This window comes from Arachis stenosperma, chromosome 1 (genome assembly GCF_014773155.1).
Source record: "Arachis stenosperma cultivar V10309 chromosome 1, arast.V10309.gnm1.PFL2, whole genome shotgun sequence".
Taxonomy (NCBI): Eukaryota; Viridiplantae; Streptophyta; class Magnoliopsida; order Fabales; family Fabaceae; genus Arachis; species Arachis stenosperma.
Genome location: NC_080377.1, coordinates 39096002 through 39106847, shown reverse-complemented (window position 1 = coordinate 39106847; position 10846 = coordinate 39096002). Strand labels below are relative to the sequence as shown.

The 10846-nt window shown below is 38.2% G+C and overlaps 1 non-coding gene across 1 annotated transcript; it reads left to right on the top strand.

Annotated features, from left to right (window-relative positions):
• Positions 1-5057: 5057 nt before the first annotated feature.
• Positions 5058-5166, top strand: LOC130954537 (small nucleolar RNA R71). Its single transcript, XR_009076338.1, has one exon. It is a non-coding gene; the product is annotated as a small nucleolar RNA R71 (small nucleolar RNA).
• Positions 5167-10846: the final 5680 nt, after the last annotated feature.

Genomic DNA, 10846 nt, shown 5'->3' with positions numbered 1-10846 from the left:
GGTCAGAATCCAACAGCATCTGCAGTCCTTTTTCAGCCTCTGAATCAGATTTTTACTCAGGTCCCTCAATTTCAGCCAGAAAATACCTGAAATCACAGAAAAATACACAAACTCATAGTAAAATCCAGAAATGTGAATTTTGCATAAAAACTAATAATTATATACTAAAAACTAACTAAATCATACTAAAAACTACCTAAAAATAATGCCAAAAAGCGTATAAATTAGCCGCTCATCACAACACCAAACTTAAATTGTTGCTTGTCCCCAAGAAAATGAAAATAAAATAGGATAAAAAAAAGAGAATATACAATGAATCTCACAATATCATTGAAACTTAGTCCCAATTAGATGAGCGGAGCTAGTAGCTTTTTGCTTCTGAACAGTTTTGGCATCTCACTTTATCCTTTGAAATTCAGAATGATTGGCATCTATAGGAACTCAGAATTTTAGATAGTGTTATTGATTCTCCTAGTTCAGTATGTTGATTCTTGAACACAACTACTTTATGAGTCTTGGCCGTGATCCTAAGCACTTTGTTTTCCAGTATTACCACCGGATACATAAATGCCACAGACATATAACTAGGTGAACCGTTTCAGATTATGACTCAGCTTTGCTAAAGTCCCCAATTAGAGGTGTCCAGAGTTCTTAAGCACACTCTTTTGCTTTGGATCACGACTTTAACCACTCAGTCTCAAGTTTTTTCCTTGGACCTTCATGCCACAAGCACATGGTTAGGGATAGCTTGGTTTAGCCGCTTAGGCCAGAATTTTATTCCTTTGGGCCCTCCTATCCATTAATGCTCAAAGCCTTGGATCCTTTTTACCCTTGCCTTTTGGTTTAAAGGGCTATTGGCTTTTTCTGCTTACTTTTTCTTTTTCTTTCTTTCGGTCTTTCCTTTTTTTTCGCCATATTATTATTTTTTTTCACTGCTTTTTCTTGCTTCAAGAATCAATTTCATGATTTTTTAGATTATCAATAACATTTCTCTTTGTTCATCATTCTTTCAAGAGCCAATAATTTTACATTCATAAACTTCACTATAAAAAATATGCACTGTTCAAGCATTCATCCGGAAAACAAAAAGTATTGCCACCACATCAAAATAATTAAACTAATTTCAAGATAAAATTTGAAATCCAAGTACTTCTTGTTCTTTTGTAATTAGGCACATTTTTCATTTAAGAGAGGTGAAGGGTTCATGGAATTATTCATAGCTTCAAGGCATAGACACTAGACACTAATGATCATGTAATGAAGACATAAACATAGATGACACAATAAGCATAAAAATCGAAAAACAGAAAGGTAAGAACAAGGAAATCAAAGAACGGGTCCACCTTAGTGATGGCGGCTCTTTCTTCCTCTTGAACATCTAATGGAACGTCTGAGCTCCTCTATGTCTCTTCCTTGCCTTTGTTGCTCTTCCCTCATGGCTATTTGATCCTCTCTAATTTCATGGAGAATAATGGAGTGCTCTTGGTGCTCCATCCTTAGTTGCTCCATATTGGAACTCAAATCTCCCAAAGAGGTATTGAGTTGCTCCCAATAGTTGTGTGGAGGAAAATACATCCCTTGAGGCATCTCAGGGATTTCTTGATGAGGGACTTCCTCATGCTCTTGTTGAGGTCCATGAGTGGGCTCTCTTATTTGCTCCATCCTCTTTTTAGAGATGGGCTTGTCCTCTTCAATAAAGATGTCTTCCTCTATGACAATTCCAGCTAAATTGCATAGGTGATAGATGAGATGAGGGATGGCTAACCTTGCTAAAGTGGAAGGTTTGTCAGCAACCTTGTATAATTTTGGAGGTATAATCTCATGAACTTCCACTTCCTCTCCAATCATGATGATATGGATCATGATAGCCCGATCTACAGTCACTTCAGATCGGTTGCTAGTAGGAATGATGGAGCGTTGGATGAACTCTAGCCATCCTCTAGCCACGGGCTTAAGGTCATGCCTTCTCAATTGAATTGGCTTACCTTTGGAGTCTTTTTTCCACTGATCTCCTTCTACATATATGTCCATGAAGACTTAGTCCAACCTTTGATCAAAGTTGACCCTTCTAGTGTAGGGGCGTGCATCTCCTTGCACCATAGGCAACTTGAATGCCAACCTTATATTTTTCAGACTGAAATCTAAGTATTTCCCCTGAACCATTGTGAGCTAATTCTTTGGGTTCGGGTTTACACTTTGATCATGGTTCTTGGTGATCCATGCGTTAGCATAGAACTCTTGAATCATTAAGATTTTGACTTGTTGAATGGGGTTGGTGAGAACTTCCCAACCTCTTCTTCAGATCTCATGTCGGATCTCCAGATACTCATTCTTCTTGAGCATGAAAGGAACCTCAGGGATCACTTTCTTCTTGGCCACAATTTCATGGAAGTGGTCTTGATGGACCTTTGAGATGAATCTCTCTATCTCCCATGACTCAGAGGTGGAAGCTTTTGCCTTCTCTTTTCTCTTTCTAGAGGTATCTCCGACCTTAGGTGCCATAAATGATTATGGAAAAATAAAAAGCAACATTTTTTTCCACACCAAACTTAAAATGTTTGCTCGTCCTCGAGCAAAAAAAGAAAGAAGGGACGGAGAAGAAGAAGAAATGGAGGAGATGGAGAGGTGTGAGTGGTTCGGCCAAGGGGAAAAGAAGTGTTTATGATGTGTGAAAATGAAGGAGGGATGATGGGTTTATATAGGAATAGAGAGAGGGGTATGGTTCGTGTGTGAGGGTTGGGTTTGGGAGGGAAAGTTTTTGAATTTTGAAAGGTGGGGTAGGTGGGGGTTTTTGGGGAAGAGTGGATGGATGTGAGTGGTGAAGAGGTGATGGGGAAGAGAGATGGAGGTGATTGGTGAGGGGTATTTGGGAAAGGGTGGTATGGGGAGGTGTGAAGAAGAGAGAGAGTGAGTTGAGATAGGTGGAGATCCTGTGGGGTCCACAGATCCTGATGTGTTAAGGATTTCTCATCTCTGCACCATTTTGGCGTGTAAACGCCCTCCTAGTGCCAATCCTGGCGTTAAACTCCATGTTGCTGCCCATTTCTGGCGTTTAACGCCAGCTTTTCTTCCCTTTCTGGCGTTGAACGCCAACTTGGTGCCCTTTTTGGCGTTAAACGCCAGTTTGGTGCCCTTTTTTGGTGTTAAACGCCCAGAATGGTGCCAGACTGGGCTTTTAACGCCCATTCTGCTACCCTTACTGGTGTTTAAACGCCAGTAAGCTCCTCCTCCAGGGTGTGCTATTTTTAATGCTGTTTTTGAGTTTGCTTTGATTTTTGTAGTTGTTTTTTTGACTCCACATGATCATCAACCTAAAGAAAACATAAAAGAACAATGGAAATTTGACATAGATAAATAAAAATTGGGTTGCCTCCCAACAAACGCTTTTTTATTGTCAATAGCTTGACAGTGAGCTCTCATGGAGCTTCACAGATGTTCAGAGCATAGTTGGGGCCTCCCAAAACCAAACTTCGAGTTTGAATGTGGAGGTTCTGTTTGACTCTGTATTGAGAGAAGCTTTTTATGCTTCTTCTCCATGTGTACAGAAGGAGATCCTTGAGCCTTAAACACAAGGTAGTCCTCATTCACTTGAAGGACCAACTCTCCTCTGTCAACATCAATCACAGCTTTTGCTGTGGCTAGGAAGGGTCTGCTAAGGGTGATGGATTTCATGCTTATTTTTTCCAGTGTCCAGGATTATGAAGTCAGCAGGGATGTAATGGCCTTCAACCTTCACTAAGACATCCTCTACAAGTCCATAAGCCTGTTTCCTTGAATTGTCTGCCATCTCCAATGAGATTCTTGCAGCTTGTACCTTAAAGATCCTTAGTTTCTCCATTACAGAGAGTGGCATGAGGTTTACACTTGACCCTAGGTCACACAGAGCCTTCTCAAAGGTCATGGTGCCAATGGTGCAAGGTATTAAGAACCTTCCAGGGTCCGGTTTCTTTTGAGGTATCTTTAGCTGAGCCAAGGCATTTAGTTCTTTAATGAGCAATGGAGGTTCATCCTCCCAAGTATCATTACTAAATAATTTGGCATTCAACTTCATGATTGCTCCAAGGTACTTAGCAACTTGCTCTTCAGTAACATCTTCATCTTTCTCAAAGGAAGAATACTCATCAGAGCTCATGAATGGCAGAAGTAGGTTCAATGAAATCTCTATGGTCTCTGTATGAGCCTCAGATTCCCTTGGTTTCTTAGAGGGGAACTCCCTAGTGGTCAGTGGACGTCCCATGAGGTCTTCCTCACTGGGAATCATTGCCTTTCCCTCCTCCACAGGTTTGGCCATGTTAGATGTGGTTATGGCCTTGCACTCTCTCTTAAGATTTTCTTCTGTATTACTTGGGAGAGTTCTAGGAGGAGTTTCGTAACTCTCTTACTCAGCTAACCCACTTGTGCCTCTAAAGTTTTAATGGAGGATCTTGTTTCATTCATAAAACTTAGTGTGGTCTTAGATAAATCAGAGACTATGGTTGCTAAGCCAGAACGATTCTGCTCAAAATTCTCTGTCTGTTGCTGAGAAGATGATGGGAAAGGTTTGCTATTGCCAAACCTGTTTCTCTCACCATTATTGTTGTTGAAGCCTTGTTGAGGCTTCTGTTGATCCTTCCATGAGAAATTTGGGTGATTTCTCCATAAAGAATTGTAGGTGTTTCCATAGGGTTCTCCCATGTAATTCACCTCTTCCATTGCAGGATTCTCAGGGTCATAAGCTTCTCCTTCAGAGGAGGCTTCTTTAGCACTGCCAGATGCAGCTTGTAATCCAATCAGATTATGAGAAATTATATTAACTTATTGAGTCAATAATTTGTTCTGAGCCAATATGTCATTCAGAGTATCAATCTCGAGAACTCTTTTCTTCTGGGTTGTCCCATTGTTCATAGGATTTCTTTCAGAAGTGTACATGAACTAGTTATTTGCAACCATTTCAATGAGTTCCTGAGCTTCTGTAGGCGTTTTCTTCAGATGAATAGATCCACCTGCAGAATGGTCCAATGACATCTTGGATAACTCAGACAGACCATCATAGAAGATACCTATGATGCTCCATTCTAAAACCATGTCAGAAGGACATCTTTTGATTAATTGCTTGTATCTTTTTCAAGCTTCATAGAGGGATTCACCTTCCTTCTGTTTGAAGATTTGAACTTCCACTCTAAGCTTACTCATCTTTTGAGGTGGAAAGAATTTAGCTAAGAAGGCATTGACCAGCTTTTTCCAAGAGTTCAGGCTGTCTCTAGGTTGTGAGTTCAACCATATACTAGCTCTGTCTCTCATAGAAAAAGGGAAGAGCATAAGTCTGTAGACCTCGGGATCAACTCCATTGGTCTTAACAGTGTCACAGATTTGCAAAAATTCATCCAAGAACTGATGAGGATCTTCCAATGGAAGTCCATGAAACTTGCAATTCTGTTGTATTAGAGAAACTAATTGAGGCTTAAGCTCAAAGTTGTTTGCTCCAATGGCAGGAATAGAGATGCTTCTTCCATAGAAGTCGGGAGTAGGTGCAGTAAAGTCTCCAAGCACCTTTCTTGCATTGTTGGCATTGTTGTTATTTTCGGCTGCCATGTCTTTTTCTTCTTCGAAAATTTCTGTCAGGTCCTCTCCAGAGAGTTGTGCTTTAGCTTCTCTTAGCTTCCTCTTCAGAGTCCTTTCAGGTTCAAGATCAGCTTCAACAACAATGCCTTTATCTTTGTTCCTACTTATATGAAAGAGAAGAAAATAAGAAAGTATGAAATCCTCTATGTCACAGTATAGAGATTCCTTGATGTGTCAGAGGAAAAGAAGAATAGAAGGATGAGGTAGAGAATTCGAACTTATTAAGAGGGAGAGAGTTTGAATTGCTAATAGAGGAGAAGTGTTAGTCTTTAAATAGAAAGAGATGAGGGAGGGAGTTTTCGAAAATTAAAAAGATTTTTGAAAAAGTGGTTAGTGATTTTCGAAAAAGATAAGAAATAATGATTAGTTGAAAAAGATTTGAAAATAATTTTAAAAAGATAAAAAGTTAGAAAAAGAAAGTTTGAAATCAAATTAAAAGAGATATGATTGAAAAAATTTGATTTTTAAAAAGATATGATTGAAAAGATATGGTTGAAAAAGATTTTATTGAAAAAAAAATATGTTTGAAAAGATATGATTGAAAAGTAAATTTTTGAAAAAGATTTGATTTTTAAAATTTGATGTCTTGACTAACAAGAAATTAAAAGATATGATTCTAAAATTCAAATATTGAATCTTTCTTAACAAGAAAGTAACAAACTTGAAATTTTTGAATCACAACATTAATTGTTAGCAAGGATTTTTAAAAATATTAAAAGAAAAATAAAAAAAATTTATTTTAAAAAAGATATAATTGATATGAGAAGATATGAAAAAGATAAGATTTTGAAAAACAAAATTTCCTCCTTGGTGCTACCCTGGCGTTAAACGCCCAGAATGGTATCCATTCTGGCGTTTAACGCCCACTTGTCTATCTTTATGGGTGTTAAACGCCTAGCCAGGTACCCTGGCTGGCGTTTAAACGCCAGAATTCCTTCTTCACTGGGTGTTTTGAACGCCCAGCTTTTTCTCTGTGATTCCTCTGTTTATGTTCTGAATCTTTAATTTTCTGTATTATTGACTTGAAAAAGACATTAATTTTTTTGAATTTTTAATGATGAGGAAGAAAAACAAAAAAATAAAACTAATCATGAAAAACTAAGATCAAATAAACAATGCATGCAAGAACACTTTGAATGTCAAGATGAACATCAAGAACATATTTTTTGAAAATTTTTAAGAAAAGAAAAGAAAGACATACAAGACACCAAACTTAGAAATTTTTATACTAGAGACACTAACAAATTGAAAATGCATATGAGAAACAACAAGAGACACAAAATAAGAGAATTTAAAGATCAGACAAAGAAAATCACCAAAAACAACTTGAAGATCATGAAGAACCCCATGCATATATTTTCAAAAAATGCAAGAAAGATAAAAACATGCAATTGACACCAAACTTAAAATTTGACTCTATACTCAAACAAGAAACACAAAATATTTTTTATTTTTATGATCTTATAAATTTTTTTGTAATTTTTTGAATTTTTTTTTGAAAAAGAAAATAAGAAACTCAAAAATTTTTAATAAGAATTCCAAGAATCATGCAATGTTAGTCTAAAGCTTCAGTCTAAAAAGATTAGACATGGTCAGCCAAGCTTCAGCAAGACATTGCATACAATAGCCAAATTGATGGGAATCAACTAGCTTCTGTGATGATAAAAGCATCATCTGAAACTCTAGAATTCATTCTCAAAAATTCTGAAGAAGAAAATAAAAAGAAAAATACCTAATCTAAGCAACAAGATGAACCGTCAGTTGTCTAAACTCGAACAATCCCTGGCAACGGTGCCAAAACTTGGTACACGAAATCATGATACACAACTTCGTGCAGCTGACCAGCAAATGCACTAGGTCGTCCAAGTAATAACTTACATGAGTAAGGGTCGATCCCACGGAGACTGTTGGCTTGAAGCGAGCTATGGTTATCTTGTAAATCTCAGTCAGGCAGATTCAAATGGTTATGGGGTTTTGATAACTAAAAGATAAATAAAACATAAAATAGGATAGAAATACTTATGCAATTCATTGGTGGAAATTTCAGATAAGCGTATGAAGATGCTTTGTTCCCTCTGAGCCTCTGCTTTCCTATTGCCTTCATCCAATCATTCATACTCCTTTCCATGGCAAGCTGTATGTAGGTGGATCACCGTTGTCAATGACTACCATCCATCCTCTCAGTGAAAATGGTCCTCTATGGTTTTCTGCATGGCTAATCATCTGTCGGTTCTCGATCATGTCAGAATAAGATCCATTGATCCTTTTGCACACTGTCACTGCGCCCAACACTCGCGAGTTTGAAGCTCGTCACAGTCATCCCATCCCAGATCCTACTCGGAATACTACAGACAAGATTTATACTTTCTGGACCTCAAGAATGCTGCCCATGTGATTCTAGCTTATACCATGAAGACTCTGATTGCACGGAATGGAGGCTCTGTTGTCAGGAGAGGCAACCATGCGTCGTGAACCAGGAGGCCAAGAGATACACACTCAAGCTCTCGCAGATAGAATGGAGGTGGTTGTCAGGCACGTGTTCATAAGGGGAGGATGATGATGAGTGTCACGGATCATCACATCCACCAGGTTGAAGTACGAGTGAATATCTTAGAACAAGAATAAGCTTGAATTGAATAGAAAACAGTAGTAATTGCATTGATTCATGAGGAACAGTAGAGCTCCACACCTTAATCGATGGTGTGTAGAAACTCCACCGTTGAAAATACATAAGAACAAGGTCTAGGCATGGCCGAATGGCCAGCCTCCCAAAAGTGATCAAAAGATCAAAAGATGATCCAAAGATGAAAATACAATAGTAAAAGGTCCTATTTATAGAGAACTAGTAAGCTAGGGTTTACAGAAATAAGTAAATGATGCAGAAATCCACTTCCGGGGACCACTTGGTGTGTGCTTTGGCTGAGCATTGAAGCTGTCACGTGCATAGGATTCTCTTGGAGTTAAACGCAAGCTTTGGTGCCAGTTTGGGCGTTTAACTCCAGCTTTTATGCCAGTTTGGGCGTTTTACGCCAAAAGTTTTTAGTTGAATTAGAACGCCAGTTTGGGCCATCAAATCTCAGACAAATTATAAACTATTATATATTTCTGGAAAGCCCAAGATGTCTACTTTTTAACGCAATTGAGAGCGTGCCAATTGGGCTTCTGTAGCTCCAGAAAATTCATTTTGAGTGCAGGGAGGTCAGAATCCAACAGCATCTGCAGTCCTTTTTTAGCCTCTGAATCAGATTTTTGCTTAGGTCCCTCAATTTCAGCCAGAAAATTCCTGAAATCACAGAAAAACACACAAACTCATAGTAAAGTCCAGAAATGTAAATTTTGCATAAAAACTAATAATTATATACTAAAAACTAACTAAATCATATTAAAAACTACCTAAAAACAATGCCAAAAAGCGTATAAATTATCCGCTCATCAATTTGCAAATCCAAAAACATAATCGTTTATTTTTATAATAATCACTTCAAAATTTGCTAAAACACCCCCAATCATACTCTTTTATTTAGTTAAATCAAAATCAAATAAACTAATTATTCAATAAAATTAACCAAAATAAAACTTCCAAATTTTCATAAAAATTTTGGCAGCACCTCTTCTAAAACTTAGACTTTGCCACCTTCCTTGAGTCCCAACAAAACCGTTTCTTAAATTCTTCTCAACCATTTCCAAAATCAAACCAATTTCAAATCTCAAATCACTTCCAAATATCAAACCAATTTCAATATAATGTCATTTCCAAATCTCGAATCATTTCCGAATATCAAATCATCTTCAATATCAAATTATTTCCAAATATCAAATCATTTTCAATCAAATTCCCAAAGCAAAGAAATCAACATAACTAAAATTGCATCAAGCATTCAGTCTCAATAATCAGAAACAACTACAATCCAACTATTATCATAAAAACTTCAAACCAAGCACAAAGCCCAACTAAATAATTTCAATCAATTAATAAACTAACCAGGCAAGCAATTACATTCATTCAAATCATTAAAATATATTTTTTGCATTAATATCAACATATAACAATTCTTCAAAGTAAAATGAGTTTAAGAAAAAGCCCCCTACCTCGAATAGACAAAACCCACAAAACCAAATGCATCTAATAACCTTATTTCTCCTGGCTAGCAACAACGACAGCCGCAACCACAACTCCAATACATTCGCAGCCACAGTAGCAACTTTAATTCACCAACATGCAATAACCGAAACTCGATCCTAACGCATTAACGTTGCAAAAACCTCAACAACATATAACAAAACAGCGACTAAAAGGGTTTAGAACAAGGATTTCCTTACCGGACATATGAATAAGCGAGAGAATGAAACAACTGTAGCTTCGGTGACAATGCAGCAACTTGATGTCTTATGCAACAACCATTGAACTCAACATGCAAGAACCAAAACTCAATCCTACATTACCAAAACCTCAGAACCTTTAACAACTTAGAATAAAATATTGATTTTAAGGGATTTGAAATGAAAATGATTACCAAGAAGACAGGGGCTCCAGCGGCAGTTTTCGGCGGCCAGAACGGTGACAACTGCAGCAGACATGAACAACGGCGCTGATGGTACATGACGGCAAGGAGCATGACACTGCGGGCAGGCAATGTGACCTCCCTCTCTCTCCTTGTGAACACCCTCTCTCCTCTGCGGACTCTCTTTCACATCTGCACTCCTCACCATGACCACAACAAACTGACGGCAGCAGCAGCGAAGCTCCAGCGGCGACGGAGGCAAGGCTTGACAGGACCCAGCGATGACGGCGATACTTCTCATAGCTTCATGGATGGCGACGGGCGTGAACGGATTCCCTCTCTCATGAGCTTTCTCTTCTTGATGGCACAGTGGCAGCGATGGTGGTAGTGATTCCCACCAGCACTGTCTCTCTTTCCTTCATTTTTTCCTTTTCTTCTTCCCCTTCTCTATGTCTCCCTCCCTTCTCTTTTCTTTCTTTCATGGGTACGGGGGTTGAAGGGTGATGGCAGGAGGGGGTGAGGTGAGTGTGAGTGTGAGTTGTATTTGGTTAGGATTTGTATAGCATCCTACCACGCAGAGCCTTATGCTTAAGTCGTAAAGCAGAAGTGGCGAGGTATTACAACCTCTAAAAGAAAAATACGTATATAAATATAGTTGAAAGAAATTATAACTAGGAGCCTTGAAGGAAAAGATAAACAAAGTCAAAACAAAATATTGCTGTACACTCATCCGGATAAACGTA